At 37.4% G+C, this 12198-nt stretch overlaps 1 protein-coding gene across 1 annotated transcript in view; it reads right to left on the bottom strand.

Annotated features, from left to right (window-relative positions):
* Positions 1–12198, bottom strand: part of LOC143266973 (STAM-binding protein-like) — a 203351-nt gene that overhangs the window by 61604 nt on the left and 129549 nt on the right. The window contains exon 8 of the mRNA XM_076543070.1: positions 402–513. The gene's annotated coding sequence lies outside the window, so the exon portion shown is untranslated. The remainder of the gene's footprint in view (positions 1–401; positions 514–12198) is intronic.

Raw genomic sequence — 12198 nt, forward strand, 5'->3', positions numbered from 1 at the left:
ACCCCAGTTATAATCATACAATAAGGCTGTGGCACATTGCTTCACATGTATGTATGGACACTAGTCACTCCCCTATAGATTCTGCAGTGTTCTCAGAGCCTTGCCAGGAAGACTTATTCCTATATTCAGAAGACACAAACATATCACTTAAGGTCCCTTTTGATAACAAGATGTTCTTAGGAATGTAGTTTTCTTTTTCTTTTTATCTGTCTTCTTGATCAGTTGAAATAATCACTTCACATTTTAAAACATAATAGAAGCAATTAAAGTTCACCTAAGGCACATGATACTTAATATGATTGTTTTCATTTCTATCTTGTAACAGATTAAAACAGCAATTTAATGCTTGGATCAAGTTTTCTTCCAAAGCTAGTGTGAAATGGAGGAAGGCATAGACTTACCTTATACTCTCTGCGGTCTCAGAGCAAACAGAACAGACATCAGCTTCACATCACCCAGTGTGTTTGCTTCTTCCAATGAAGTACTGTGTGTCTATGATCAAGCCTTATGCATCTGGAATAAGAAGCAGTTTGCAGATTAGGCATGGCTTCCTCAGGAGGAAAATACAGCATTCACTATATCCATCAGGGATCATTTTCTAGAGCTATGAATACTTAAAACATATTTTTTGAAAAAGACAAATTATCTGTATTAACTGATGACATTCAGTTCCTATCCTGTCTTAGATGCCAGAACACACAACACTTCCAAAATACAGTGTCTTTCTGGTTTAACTAAACTAGCTGGTTATACTTTTAGTATAATTTTCTTGTTATACTAAACTGGGAGAATGTTGTGGATGCTTACAGTAGGGTTTTCTGAGTCTCTTGATCATACTCTGGGAGGCTCTGTCTAAGAAGCAATGTTCTCTCCTATGTTCTCCTCACTCCTTCTTTCTTGTTCCTTCTAGATCTTCAGCTTTTACATTAGCAGTCCTCCACACCATTCTGACCTGTAGTTAGGGTTCAGCTCGCCCTACTGTGTTTCTCTCATCCATGTAATAATCATACTGGGAAACATCTCCTGGTTAATTTTTTCTCTTCAGTTCTTACTCCTTATTTATTTATTATTTATTTATTTATTTATTTATTTATTTATTTATTTATTTAAACCTGGACCATTGCTCCCAAGAAATCTTGTCTGACTTGGGTTCAGTCAGCATCATTAATGGAGAAAAACCCATTATACACCCGTCGATATGTCACCTTGTGTGTGCTAGTCCTTCTCTTCTTGAGTTTGTGCAACACAGTTAATATCTGCAGATGTTCCCATGCACTACAAACATTTATCTTCATTTAATGAAGAACATTAGGATTTAACATTCTTTTAAAAGAAACTTCAGAATGTTAAAATGACCTTGGGAAAAAAAAAACAGTCTTTTCATTTTCTTTGCCAAACAGGAAGCATCCATTTTTCAGAGTCTAAAACTGTTATATGATGCTTCTCGTGAACACTGATCTCTACTATAGGGAAAATGTCCAAAAGTCCTGCCAGTTTAAAGAGTGATCATGATGATGTCATTTCCTGCATTATCATAAATCAGTGTCAGGTCTGAAGGAACTATATAGACTAGTGAGCTGACAGAGATGAGGATAGATATGAGTCACCACAAAGACATCTCACTGTTCTCTACTTTTAAAACCACGCTCATTCTCCATAGAGGAATTTAAGGATTTTTATTTCTTTGTTTTAATTTGTCCTTAATGCAGATATTATTTTGGAACAAATGACATTTGTAGTGAATGAACAAAAAGATATGGATATGTTGATAGATACTGGATATATTGATTTAAAAAATACTTTCTCATGTCACATACAAAATTGTCCTTAATAATCTTGAAAGCACTAAAAAAAATTAAAATACCAATTTGCTTAATTTGAACTATGTTTTCAGACAGCTTAATTAAATTTAGAAACAACTTTGTAAAATACATTTTTAGAGCTTCCATATGTATTGAGTTATTTTCATATAAACACTCAATGATGACCCAGCAGGTAAATCCATCTGTTGCCAAGACTGATGACCTTAGTTTGGTCCACAGGACCCACATGCTGGGAGAGAACAAACTCCGACATGTTGACCTCTGTGTTTCTCTCTGTACACCCACAACTCTCCTTTTTCCTCTCTCCCCACTCCCCCCCCCTCTCTCTCTCTGTATGTGTGTGTGTCTGTGTGTCTGTGTGTATGTGTGCGTGTGTGTCCCTCCACACAACATCTCATTATGTAACCCAGGCTGGCTTGTACTTACTATGTTGGACAACATGGCCTCAACTCACACCAATCCTCCTGTCTCAGTCTCATGAGTGTTGTGATTCCTGGCATTTGCCATCACAACTGGCTTACAGAAAGCATATGAAAAATCACTCCTACCATTTGTTAAAACATTAGTTCCTATAGATAGTATGTGTTTGTGTGTGTCATGTGTAGACCTGTACCTGCTGAGGCCAGAAGAGTGTGTCCGATTCCCTGAACCTGGAATTTGTGTTTTGACGATCAAAACCTAAGGTCCACTTAGAGAGCTATAAGTGATATTAACTGCTGAGCCATCTTTCCATCCTACTTCTATTTTATAGTATTGAAAATATTAATTTTTCCAAGATATTAATTTCATCAGAACACAAGCTTTCACGACAACATACAAAGGAAAAAGTGGAACCAATGGTCCAATAAAGCAAACCTTTTTGATATGCATGATTATTTTAATTTAGAATGCATGTTTTCTTAATTTTCTGGAGGCAGAATCAAAGTTAAAATTATTTCTGATTATATTAAATATGCAATTGTATCTGTCAATCTTCCTGACTGAAGAGGGAAAAATTCCAAAAAAATGTTTGATTTTTCACGAAATAGTTCTATAATGACAATATTAGGAAATACTATTTTGAGTTTAACGCCCTCCGTGGTGGGGTTTTGTTTGGCATGAGCTTGCACAGGTCTGGTGCATGCTGTTAAAATCACTGTGAGTAAATATGTGCAACTTCCATGATGTGTCCGGAAAACACTGTTTACTTATAGCCATACAAGGTCTTTGGCTCTTACAATATGCCCCACCTCTGGCTGGGGAATTATTGGCAACTGATAGCTGCTGAAAGAGGGAGTCAGTTTTCTTCACAATTGCAGCCTCTGGAGGGTCGTCTGCTCCAGTGGAAGGAAGTCCACACAGCCAAGAATATATGGGCAGTACAAATTGGACTTGATGGGTTAAAAATAAAAAAGGAGCACTGATTTATGGGAAGGCCCTATTTAAGTGAAAATATGGTTTATTTTTAGTGGTAAATAATATTTTACTGTAATGCAATGAATAATGAAATTTTACTACATAGATGCAATTAACTCTAAATGAATTAAAACTGATATAATTGATTTAAAGTCATTATTCCAATCACTTAATATTCAGTCAAATTATTTTTAGGCATATGATAACCACAATACTACTTAAATATAATAACCTCAAACTGTATGTTTGTGTATGTGCCTTTGTAGAAAACAATAATTTATATTTACACCAGCGAATCTGAAACTGAGTACATATTTTAACTGAAGAAAAGTATTAAATAATGATTAAAATTTATTTATTCTATCATGTTAAGAAAAGGGGGTGGAGCAATGGCTCAGTGATTAAGAACATAAACTGCTCTTCCAGAGGATTTGAATTTGGTTCCCAACACCCATGTCTGGTGTGTTACAACAGCAGTACCTCCTGCCCCAGGGGTCCAAACAATCCCTTCTGACCTCCTTGTTCACCTAACAGAGTTATCTATACCCATGTGTATACAGACAAATTAAAAATTAATGTTATAATGGACTAGTCAAAGGAAAAAATGTGGCAGTGTACCTATGCTGAGACTGCATGGTAAGGATGGAGACCTTTGTGTCACAGGCTTCCAGCAAATTACATCAGTTACCTTGTTAGATCTTGGAAGACCTCCCATGATACCCTCTTCTAAAGAAAAGCTGACACTTTGTCCATCTCATCTTCTTTTCTATTTCAGATAATTCTAGTTTTTCCATCTCTAGAAGTTTGAGTTAGACTATTTGAGATATTTTCTGTATTCTTTAATCAGCATGACCAGGTTCTCGTCAGCCTTCTTAAACAATACACTAGACAAATGTATCTCCGTGTTTAGTAATAACAATTATGTGACATCATTAATTAAATCTATCATCCGTCTGTGCCTTTTCTCAGTTTGTTTCTGTTTATTAAATCTTTCTCTCCTTGTTTCTTTGCAAGCAGACAATAATTGTCTGCCAAAAGCAACCATAAATTTTATGTTCTTTGATGCTGAATTTTTTCTCTCTCTAAATGTTCTTGAATATTTGATAAAAACAACAGTTATTTTTCAATTGATAGTTTGATCTCTTGGAGGCTGACATTTAAATGTGATAAAAGGAACCACTAGTTTAAGACTAATTTTTCCACCACACTGATCAGTGGCCTCCGGAAACCTCCGTGTAAGGCTTCATGAATTGTGAGTCTTTTTCTCAGCAGGGGACCAGAAGTCATTTATGCACTGATCCGTTTATTTGAATAGTGACAGGGTTCACCAGGATCTCTTTCTTGGGCTTAGGCAGCTTTCTCCACTAACGCCCACATCATTCCTCAGCTCTGTGAATAGGGAGAGCCCCAGTGGCCTCTGTGTCTCTTCCCATGCTGCTCCCTTCTGTGTGGTATTGTCACTGAAATCTCTTGTCTCCTTGACTTTCATAGAAACTTGTTCTTTGTTCTCAGCTCAGCAAAACCACTGGGCTCTTGCCAGGCTTCGCAACCCCGGCTGGAGCTTGGCAAAGTGTCCAGCAATAAACAAGACTTTTTCAAGTCGTGTCTTCTCTCTGTCTCTGCTCCTGGCTTCTCTCTCTGTACTATGCTGCATTCAATATGTAAAGCTTTCAAGTTAATCAATGTTTATACTATGATCCTACCATAATGTATAGTAAACTGTGCTGAAATTGGCTCTTTATGTGAACTTGTGAAAATTTCTTTCTGCATATTGTCCACACACCGTAGACCCTCTCTGTTTTAAATTGACTATGCATACATAGCCTCTGTCCCTGCTCATCTGAAATCCACCTGCAGACTCCGTTTCCACCTATGTAATCTGTTGCTAGAGTTTTTCTCCAGTCCTGCCTGGCCCACAGTCAGGACAAATCTCTCTCACCTGCCAGTCCCACAGCCACTCAAACCTAACCAAGCAAACACAAAGAGACTTATATTGCTTACAAACTGTATGGCCGCAGCAGGCTTCTTGTTATCTAGTTCTTCTGTCTTAAATTAACCCATATCTATTAGTCTATAAGTTGCCACGTGGCTCGTGGCTTACAGGTACCTTACGTCCCACTTGTCATGGCGGCAGCTGGCAGTGTCTCTCTGCCTCAGCCTTCCACCTCCCAGAATTCTCTTCTCTACTTGTCCCACCTATACTTCCTTCCTGGCTATTGACCAATCACTGTTTTATTTATTAACCAATCAGAGCAACACATTTGACATACAGAACATCCCACAGCAGTAGTCCATACCATAATATTATGAATTCAGATACTTGCTAACAACCCACCCAAACTGGTATTTTTCCAATGTGTGTGTGTGTGTGGTGTGTGTGTGTGTGTGTGTGTGTGTGTGTGTGTGTGTGTGTGTGTGTGCTTGTGTGTGTTAACTGTTTCTCTTTGGATTTTCAATGGAGAATTACCATGGACCATTATGTAGAGTCAGCAGTCTGATCTTCAGGAAATGAAACAGAAATTCCCTCTGTGTAAATGGAGTAACAAGCCTGGACTCAAGCCTGATAGTGTCAATCCAACCATTCACACAAGCAACTCCTGCATGTCACCTTTCTGTGTGACAGTTTTTATGACTTTGAACAGAACCTGTTGCTATCTTGTTTGCTTTTCTTTTGATTCCATGATACAATAGCAATTTCTCTTGTTCACTCCTCTCACCTCTATGAAAATCATCTTATAATATGGCTTCTCTAAGAAAATACAACTATGGATATATATATATATATATATATATATATATATATATATATATATATATGTGTGTGTGTGTGTGTGTGTGTGTATGTATACATATACATATATGGGTATGTATATGTATACATATACACATATATATATGAAGAGATAGATAGATAGATAGATAGATAGATAGATAGATAGATAGATAGATAGAGTTAAAATGGAGTTATCCTGTAATAGGTGGCAGTGCCTTACTAGACACCAAAACCTAACAATTAAAAATGCCCAGTTCCAGGAGTGGGTTGCATCTTAGAAGATGTTGCCAGTGAGCCCCATCAGCTTGCAATATTAAATCTATTACCAATACTCCAGGTTACCATTCATAGCTTGACTACAAGATGCTATTACTGAAGACACCACATACTTGAGTCATAGAACATGGAGATTTCAAGCTGATGCTGATTTGCAAGCCTCATTCCTACTGAGTAGCTTTCATAGTGCTCAAGATGATATGCATACTATCAATTGTGAAAAGTAGTCTCTTATCTTACCCACCTCTTAACCCTGTAAAGTACAATTGCCAGTTTTACACGAAATGGTCATTGATGTATAATGGCAAAAACATCACAGGACTAACCAACCACTTATAATTGCATTTATGTAACACTTCACAAGATAAAATCATATTTGGCAGCAATGTTGGGTCACAAACCTGAGCGTACATAGATCATAGACCCTCGTGGAAGACTTACTATTGCTATTCTGATAAACAGAGATAGTATTAAACTGACTGTTAATGACTGAGAGAATAATGCAGGTCTCAACCCTCATCAGAAAAGCTTCACTTTGCTTTAGTGCTTAACACAAAGACCCACAATGGTCAAAGGTGCAGAGCATAAGAATTTGTAGAATGCTAAGTCCATAAGTGGGACATCTATATCCCAAATTTCAGTGATCACTGTGAAAGAAACAAGGAGAAAGACTCTGTGAGCCAGTGATTATGGATGAATACACAAGAACATTACCATCCAGACACAAGGAAGCTGTATATATGAACTAACAGTAATTGTAACAGCATACACAAGTAGTTACATATATTTTTTATAATGTATTTACTCGTAGGCAATTTATTATTAAATATTTTTCTTTTAAGTTCTTGGAGAATTTTGTCCAATATGTTTTGGTTACATTCAGCACTCCCTGAAATTCTTCCAGAACCAACTCTCATTTATTGCTCAGTGAACATTGAAACTACTTTTGCCCCTCACAAATCAAGTCCAGTTTGAATTGCCTGCATATTCCTCTTCATGCAGCCTTCACTGAAGTGTGGTCAATTTACCAAGAACAACAATCTTAAAGAGCATCATCTGTCTCCCAGAAGCTATCAATTGCAATACTCAGCTAGGCATGGGACTTAATGTGCACTTATTTAGTATTGCTTGAGCTTACATGGGGCTTGTGTATGCTGTAACAATTACTGTGGGCTGGCACACTGCAGATGGACATATGCCTTACAGAGATGGCAGATCCCAATAATGATAATGTAGAAGGCGATGAGATGTTGTTTTAACAAAAGAAAATATATGATAGCTAGCCACTTTTGCTGTGGAATCACTCTGTATAAATAAAATTCTGATTGGCCCAGGCAGGAAGTATAGGTGGGACAATCAGAGAAGAGAATTCTGGAAAGTAAAAGGCTGAGACAGAGACACTGCCAGGTGCCACCATGACAAGAAAGATGTAAGGTACCAGTAAGCCACGAGCCATGTGGCAAAGTATAGATTAATAAAAAAAATCAGTTAATTTAAGATATAAAAACTGTTAACAAGAAGCCTGCCACAGCCATACAGTTTATAAGCAATATAAGTCTCTGTATGTTTACTTGGTTGGGTTTGAGCAGCTGTGGGACTGGCGGGTGAGAGAGATTTGTCCTGACGGTGGACCAGGCAGGACCAAAAATCTCCAGCTAAAATTGGCACCCAACAGCTCAAGTCTCCACCAAAAAAAAAAAAAAAAAAAAAAAACCTCCAGCTACACACTTACACTTGAAAGTTCAGCTTTAAAAATTTCATATGGTAGACACTGCTGCCATTGTGTCATATTGTGTACTTGAATAGATCTCATTATTTACATGAAATTCAAATTTTATTAAGCTTCTTGTGTTATGCCTGGAAACCGTAAGATAAAAAAATACTTCTCAGAAATATAACCCCTTGTGTTGTGATCTGAGAGTCAAAAATTAGAAGCCGTGAGCTCATTATAGAGAATGCTGTCTGCAAACAATGGCCTTGCTGTGTCACAGTGTAAATTCAAGCCCTGCCTGCTGTGGTATTTCTAAGCACATTTTATCATGCCCGAATAGTAGTTTATGAGCTGCTGATGTGGCACCTTAAACAGGGATTAGGTAATAAAAGATGTTGTATATACAGGCATCTCGGGGGCAAAAGTGCAATTGTTGGTGAGAGCCGATTGCTTTCCCTTCTGAGTTTTGTAGGCTAATCAAAGAAATACACTGGCAACAGACTTGTCAGGAAAAAGCACATACACACAAGCTAGATTCAATATCAAAAGCACTAGTGGACCATAGGAAAAGGGTTCAATGCCCACAAAGTCTGAAGATTTGTGAGTTTGTATGTGGTCTTAATCCCAGAGCAAAAAGGGGATGGGTGTTGCAGGAGAGAAGACAGATTGTGGATGAATGGATCCTCTTCCCTGCACCTTTGATAAGTTCTTTTTTCTGAAAGATGAAACTCCAGGGCAAATTTCAGGGAATTGTGCCCTTCCTGTAGGACATACAATTGGGAAGATAAAGGTAGGCCAGAGAAAATGTCTCTGAGTTGTTGTTGTTGCTGTTTTCTCTTTTAAATGCCTTGCACCTCAAATAATCACTAGGGACACCTGGCAAACTTTAGGTGCCTTACCATATTTTCTCTTGTAGTCATGGTTCAGTGTGGCATATTCTGCTTTCTACTATGCTACTAAATGAATCGAGATGGAGGTGAGGTCTGATTTTTCCATATAGAGAAGACCTGATGCCATGATGACACTGAGGACAAGGGGGCCCAGGTAACTGTTAAAACCCTTCCTGGTGTAGTATTTCCCTGATTTTAAAGATGATATATATTATCTTCAGAGATTCAGGAGTGTTATACATATTTCACATCAATGGTGTCTACAAAAGAGAAGCCAGAACTCTCCCTCTCCATTTTGACACAAGAACACAAGTAAAAAGCAGTCCTCTATGACACAGGACAGAGGCTGTCACCAAACACCAAATCTGCCAGCACCTTGATGAGTAACCTTCTCTCCAGGGTGGTAGGAAGCAAGTTCATTTTGCTTTTGAGTGTCATTGACTATGGTAATTTCTTATAGCCTGAATGAGCTAAGAGATGCAAATACCACACTTCCAAACAGATGCGTATGGACATGCATACAATCATATATCAAGGTTTGCTTATAAGGAACTAGCTTAAATACTATGGAGTTAGGGATGTCCAAATTCTACAAAGACCCAGGAAAGCTGAGTCTAGGCCAGAGTATCAGAGGAGATCTGATAATGTAATCCACATTAGATGACTCTAAGAAGATGATGCTTCACTGTGAAGTGATGGACAGAAGACGGTGGACGTCCCATACTTAGAAACTTACTCAGCTAAACACCCTATGTGATATCATTCTTCACAAATTCTACTGTCTATAAAATGACAGAGCACAGTTCAAAATAAATGGTTCCCATTTCCCTTAAAACAAGGGTTATCTTTGCCATTAGTTAATTTTTGTAGCAATGCCTTCCTTGGTTTATTCTGCCTCTGTTGTCCTAGAATCACAAAAAAATATTTATATTTTTCTTAACAATCCTTTGGAGTTAAACAAGCCAAGACATTTCTCACTTACTTCTTGAAATTCTTTCAATGCCTATGCTTTTTCTCCAGGTGAAATGATTCAGTCAAAACAATTGTTCAACTTCTAAGAAACATCTTGGAGAACAATTTTAAGATATTACTACAGAGAAGTCACCTTGGTAAGGTTCTGAGGAAGGAAGTGACTCAAATCATGTTTCTGTCATATATTTGGCCTGATATTAGGAAGTATCTTATGTTAGTGGAGGCTATGCCAGATGCTATGGTGGACACAGCTATGTGCCTCACAGAATTCTGTGGAGCTGACACTAAAGCCAAACATCCATTGAAAGGAAATGAATGCCAGCTATAAATAAAACCTTTTTATTATTTTATCATCACTGATCGATTCTGCCTTTATAGAAAGAAGACTCCTATCTCTGTGTAAAGCAACATTCCTAGCAATCCAACCAAAGAAGGCCTGCTCAGTCATGGACATTTCAAGTGTTAAAATGTGGAACAGGTTTTGGCAAAGCAGACTCTAGAAGCAGTGCATCCTCTGTGCACACTCATCTGTGCCCACAAAGCAGCTGCACTAATTCTACCCAAAGTTCAGGTAACCAATGCTTGTCCAGAATAACAATGAAATAGGCCAAAGGCAAGGGCTGTGATGTGAACTTTTGTAATTTTACATACCTTATCGTGATGTTAGCCGGTTGCCTTGGTTATTTATCAGGTATAATCTCACTTCATAGTGGGCACAGGGAAAAAGAATGGATTTGAAACTTGGCCCCCTGAGTAGTAGAACAGTATCAGTTTGGTTCATTTATATTGAATTCCCTGGAAACACTCATCTGCATGCTCGATCTCCTTTTATTATTTGATTCCTTCACTTATTAAAGTAATTATTGATGGACTCTTTCTGTGGATAGAGATTATTTTTCTTAATTTTCAGATTACCTGATTGTATTCAATATTGTGTCCAGTAGGGTTAGCTTAGTGTGTTATTATTAATTATTAATGGTGTCCACTGAAAAGAATAAGCCAAATACATGGTAATTAAAATAGTGATTCTGTTTTCAACACATGAACTAAAATTTGGAAGAAAGAATTTCAGGGTTCAGAGAGTGACATCCTGGTGAAACAAGGATTTTGTACTTTGATGTTTCTATGAGTCTATATTGAGAGGTGCTCTGTAAACATTCCTTAATAGTCACTATGGTTACAGCTTCTACAGATTCTAGTTCCCTTCCCTTTGCAGAATATAAGAAAAAGCTAGATCCCAGGAGTTTTGCCTCCAGAGTTACTTTCCAATATTAATATACATTCTTAAATCCCTTTCTCACACTTCTCATAGAGCATCAATAGCTGGCTATCTAAAACCTAAGCAGGCTTGTTCACAAACAGGGGCTAAAAAATACAACACTTTTTGAACAGCTCACTAGCATAGACAAATCAACTGTATAATTATACAAATGGGAGAACAGCTTTTGAGGCCACTGAAACCTATATGGAATACACATAAAGAAGAGAAGAGTTTGGATTTAAACCTAAGTTTATAGACCATAAACCCAGAGCATTTCTATTTGTCTAGCCTTGGTCACATGAAAAGCTCAGACAGACAACAGAGCCCACAGAAAGTGACACAGTGAGCAACCTTCTGTGAGGCTGATGGACGTCAAACATGTCTACCCACAGACAGGTTGATTATAGAGAAAGCTTTATTCGTGTGCTCAGTTGTAACAGCAGATGAGGAGCCTCTCCATTTTAGTTTACCATCCTAGTGGAAACTTGATGAATGTTTTGACGACATGCTTGCTTACTTTACTTGACTGAACTGCAGTATAACTGCCAAAAACCATTGTGGAATGTTAAAAATAGGTGAGATGCACAACACCGGTGTAGCAGAAGGTGTATTTGGGGTATGGAATAACATCTAAGAGCACAATGCTGACTGATTCCTTCCTGCCTTGTAATTTGGGAATATGGAAACAGATTTCTGTACAATAACCCAAGAAAAGGTTTAATTTTGTAAATTAAATAATATTTCCAAATACAGGTTCATCATTTGATCACTTTGCATAACTATCACCTATTCCTGAAAATATATATAATGATGGGTGTTGATCCCTTCTAGCTGTTTAATATGAAATTCATGATATATTATTAAATATGATAAAGATCAAGTAGTAACCACCTGTAATTAAGTTAGCTGATTATATCCCAACTGAAGACAACAGACTCAAAGGAAAATTACTTGTCTCTTAGGGGTTTGGCAGCTAGAAAATCAACATACAGTGATTTCCTCAAAAATGAAGAAAACACTTATTAATGTTTCACTTTTAAAAGATGCCATTAAACAATGATGGGTATTTAAAATGTGTTGAAATTTACAGCCCTGTC

This window comes from Peromyscus maniculatus, chromosome 1 (assembly GCF_049852395.1).
Source record: "Peromyscus maniculatus bairdii isolate BWxNUB_F1_BW_parent chromosome 1, HU_Pman_BW_mat_3.1, whole genome shotgun sequence".
In the NCBI taxonomy this organism is placed as follows: Eukaryota; Metazoa; Chordata; class Mammalia; order Rodentia; family Cricetidae; genus Peromyscus; species Peromyscus maniculatus.